Source organism: Heliangelus exortis, chromosome 7 (genome assembly GCF_036169615.1).
Source record: "Heliangelus exortis chromosome 7, bHelExo1.hap1, whole genome shotgun sequence".
In the NCBI taxonomy this organism is placed as follows: Eukaryota; Metazoa; Chordata; class Aves; order Apodiformes; family Trochilidae; genus Heliangelus; species Heliangelus exortis.
In genome coordinates this window covers 10177849-10182638 of record NC_092428.1, presented here as the reverse complement: position 1 = coordinate 10182638, position 4790 = coordinate 10177849, and the positions used below count along the sequence as shown (strand labels likewise).

At 41.9% G+C, this 4790-nt stretch overlaps 1 long non-coding RNA gene across 1 annotated transcript; it reads right to left on the bottom strand.

The window, feature by feature from the left end:
- Positions 1 to 965: 965 nt before the first annotated feature.
- Positions 966 to 3473, bottom strand: LOC139798038 (uncharacterized). Its single transcript, XR_011726677.1, has 3 exons — positions 2390 to 3473; positions 1637 to 1794; positions 966 to 1269 (listed from the first exon to the last, which is right to left on the bottom strand). It is a non-coding gene; the product is annotated as an uncharacterized lncRNA (long non-coding RNA).
- Positions 3474 to 4790: the final 1317 nt, after the last annotated feature.

Here is a 4790-nt window from a genome sequence, read left to right as displayed (position 1 = left end):
CCCAGACCAGGGGAAGGACTCACACGGATTTCAGCAGGCTTTGGACCCTAGACTCTTGGAACAAGTTTCAAATTCCAGCAGCCTTTTGTTTATCCAAGGAAGATAAACTAAGTGGCCTGCTGAATACTGCATGGGTTTTCAGACAAGATCTGGAAAACAGCAGGCTTTTGCTGAGAAGGACATTAAACATCCTGTGACACTTACCATGAGAACAAAAATAAAATGGGACCTTTTCTTACCCTTCCCAAGTACTGTCACCAGACAAGGGTTGCCTGGTTCCTGTCTTTCACCCAGGACCTTGCTACCTTTCAGCGCTGCTATAAAGAGCAAGTGCAAAGCTCCCAGGAGTGCACAAACAGAGCCAGAGGAGAGGGTGGCAGAGCTACCTTTGCTTCATTGCTCTTTCTGAGAAAGTTCAAAATCCTTCAATGTAAGGAAGAACACAGGATTTAGGTAGGCACAGTATTTGGGTGGATTATTAATCGGTAAAGACTCCCTCTTCCAGGTGAGAGCTACTCTGTCCAGGACAGTAGCATGAAGTCTCTGTGAGAGACTTGTCTGTAAGTGCTTCCCCATCCTGCACATTGCAGGATGAAGCTGCACACGGGGCAGCCCACACCACCTATATACAGCTTCCCCAGCACATATACTCCCCATTATGCAGCATGGTAGCTCACAGCCTTTGTAAACAAAAGGGGCTAGGTTTTCCCCACTGACTGTGTGGGTAAAAAAAATAAAAAAATTAAAAAAAATTAAAAAAAAAGTTTGTTCTTGAATAAGAAAAAAAGTGCAGCTCTTACTTTCTTGGTGATTTTTACTTTCCTTCCCCCTTCCCCCCCCCCTTTTTTTTTTTTTTTTTTTTTTATTAAAAAAAAGAGTTCTGTAAAACTTTGGAAAGATTTTTAACCTTCTTTGGAATAAACTGCAGCTAACATTGCAAGATTTTTCTTGCCAAAATACACTGATAATATAAATGCAAGAGGTTTATTTGTACTTTTTAACACAGCAAGGTAATGGACAGCTCTGAACAATATGGCCTGTGCATTAAGCTACCACTGAAGAGAAAGGGGGTCCTGGCATTGCAGCAAACTTCCTCTGCAAGTTGGGTTGGCAGGGTCTCTATGACAACTCTCCATCAGTTGTGGGAACAACAGTGGTTATCTATGTTGCCTTCTGATGTTTTGACATCTGGGTCAACACAGGTAATGCTTTCCTCTTAGTGGTGTGGAAAGGATATGCTCAGAGCACCAAAAAGCCACATCATGTATTCTACGAACCAGGAATACACAGAACGACACAGTAAGACTCCTTATACTCTGCTAGCCTGGCCTTAGGCACTATAACAACTTAAGAAAATTCTTTTGTGCTATATTAATTTTATATAAGTTCATATTCATCACTAAGTAAAACAAACAACACATAAAGCATCATTTGACTCTTTAGAGTAACACTGTAATAAGAATATTAGAAATATAAAGTTTTGGTTTACATTCATGGTTTACACATTCATGACAGGCTTGTTCTTGCCACTGCTAGGACAGACTTTTTTTAACTAAGTTTCGACTGCCAAGACCAAATAACGGAACCATTGCACTGCTCCATCTAGCACTTTGACAAGCAACAAAATATCACTCACCTGCAATGACCACAGTCCGTTCAGGGTTGCAGCAATATGCATGTTGCTCATCCAGAACTGCATTAATCAGTGTATCAAAGGAATGTGTTCCCCTGCTTGAAGTGCCTGATCAGGCAAAGGAAACGCATCTGGGAAGGGGGGTTATTTTGGCTTAGTCCCTGTGCAAACAACAATAAAACCTTTGCACTCTTTTGCACTTTCGAAGCCACAGAAATAATAGAAACTCTAACACTGTGGAATTTAATGGATAAGATTAATGTTTTTACAGTTTGAAGGATGGTTAGGTGCCATTGTCCAGTAAATGAATGCCCTTCCTATGCATGCATGTTTGTAAAGTATGTTCTTTAATTGAACTTATGTATATAAGTTATATATATAACTGGCTGTTATATATATAACTGTTATATATATAACTGTTATATATACTGACTTATATACAATTAGTCTGTAATAAAATGAAAACCCCACTGCTCTCCTTCCTCTGACCTCTTCTTTCACCTTCCTGATACTGGCAACCAACAGTACAGGCTATACTGTAACAGAAAGCTCCAAATAACATTTTCAGATATGATCACTAACATTTGGATCCCTATCCAAAACCTTTGTCACCCTATAGCCAAGGGGACACAGCTTCCCCTACATCTCTGACATTGAAGCCAAAGACAACACAGACTAGACAAATTGTAGCCCCTGTAGTTCCCCCTCTGCAGCTACGGTCCAAATCTTGGTGACTTCAATGCAAGAAGGTATCACCTCTTGTGAGCACAGGCCCCCTCCTGAGGGTGAAAGCTCTGTTGCTCTAATGCCATACAGAGCTTCAGGAGATCAAAAGACTTTGATGAATTCCTCAAAATACATGGCTGTGTAAGGCTGGGTGAGAAAAAAAAGAGTGTGTAATTGTTATTCCATGGCCTCCTCACTTGGACATTCACATTGGACAGCCGTGATTTCTGGAACTAAGACCATCAATATGGCATCAGACACAAAGATGCATCTAACAGCCTTGTTTCTGATGACACCCAGAACCAGACACAGTTACATCTGGCAACATATTTTGCCTGATCAAGAGCATAATATTCCAGAATCTTTGGGAATTTTGGCAGAAATTTCCTCTTTCCTTATATAAACTAAATACAGTGAGGTCAGTACTTAATATTAGTTGAAAAAAGGGATGATTAATCTCCTTTTAGTTATTGCAAGCATCCAGGTTTCAAACCTTTCACTTTACTGCTCTTTATCTGGTGTATTCCATCTGGACTGTTATTTGAATCCTTGGTCCAAGCACATGCACTAAGCTTTTTGGACACATTTTGATGCACATATTCAACAAAGACCAGCACTGCAGGTAGCCTGAATTTTTCAGTGAATTAAGTTGGAGACACAGATTCATCAAAACACGTCCTATGCAAACATGGTTCTAAGAAACTTGGCTGTACAAAGGTAGGAGCTTTAAAAAAAAAAATAAAATTCTTAGTCATCAATGCCTTTCTTTGGGCAGCCTGCTAGCCAACTAGCAGGAGGAAAAAAAAGAAATTTCAAAGTGTCTAAAATTAATTTCACATCTGGAAAAAAATTATATGTTGGAATTTTTCACAGCATGGGAATAATAAATTTGAATTAGTTGTACTTGGAAGCAAGATTTATCACAGCCATTCTAGTCTCTCTTCCATATCCACTTGGCTGTGGGTCAGAGGTTTGGGTTATTTCAATCCACACAGGAAGCCAGTACCAAATATGGACTGTAATGGTGCTATAGGCTGAGGAGAGCTAACCACTGCCATGGCATTACATCCTGCCAGATGGTGAGTATGGCTTCCTGTGCTCCTCTGGAGAGCTGGTGTTAATGGCTCATCCTCAGCTCCCAGGGAAACACACTAGAAAGACACTGGAAACACACTGGAGAAAGACGAAGTGGGGTTCAAAATTTGAAGTCATCTTTATCCACTTTGCCACATCAGCACCTGGTTCTAGGAAGGTGGCAAGACACCACTCATTCTCCACAGCTCCACAACACAGCAAACCAGTTACTCAGCCAGTACTTGTTGTACCCTCAGAAAAAGCTCCAGAGGGCACTTGCTCACTGCTAAGGTTTCAGGGGGACCTTGTTACCCATTCCCAGATCTGCTGTGCTTCCAGGTATGTTTTCCCTCCATCCCACTTGTAAAATGTGATTAACAGGTAGACTTACTTTCAGTTGAGTTTTTACTACCTGTTGTAGTTGTGCTCACAAGTAGGGGGAAGAGCTTCTTTGCTTTAAACTTTAGTACAGTCCTTCAAATAAAGTATTCCTACTGGTAACACCTACAACAAACATTTACATAGTTACTAAACACAGAAACTATTGTCCTTCCACCCAGAGAGAAAGTTACAAGCATCAAAGCTTCCTGTTTTATTTGGGGATGTACCAGATTAGTTCCAGGGGCACTAACACAACACAAGCTCAGTGCAAGGTGGGCTTTTTTTTCTCCTGTTTGTTTCTTTTTAACTGAGTTAAGCAAGTGTGGACAGAGACCTAAACCAAAACCAGCTAAAAGTATGAGAGAAACTATTTGCTCAATATAGCAAGATACTTGGTAAATACTACGGCATTGACCCTCAGCACCCTTGCATTTCAGTATCAGCCTCCTGGGTGCAAAGCTGGACACTGTCACCATTCTGACACTGAGATGGTTTGGTTCCCCCTGCCCACACAACAATGCCTGAGCCAAATGCCTCATTGGTTCTTCATGAGGTTTTTTTTTAAATATGGAAGTTCTGCAACCCCTTGAAATGGTAATTGCAGGGGACAGGCTTTGTGGGACAGGCTGTTGCCCAGGCAGCTGCAAGGTGCCCAGAGGAGGGCAGAGGGGCACAGGTGCAGGCAGGCTTATGGTTGTGCCCTCTACACACAAGGGCCAGGGGCTTGAAATGGGGATGGCCGTGCCACACAGTGGAAAAGAAGTATCTGTGCCTGACCCTTCACCTGCTGTTGGTATCATTTGGTAGGAAAAAGTTTGAGGCATCATCCTTTAAAGGGCTAGCAGCTCAGCACAAACCATCCCACCTTCTCGCTAGGTTTTCCTGCTGCAGAAACACCCAGATGCTGTACAAGGTCTGGGGACGTGGCCGTGCACCTGCAAAGCAAAAGGGACTACAATCTTATGCACGTGCATGA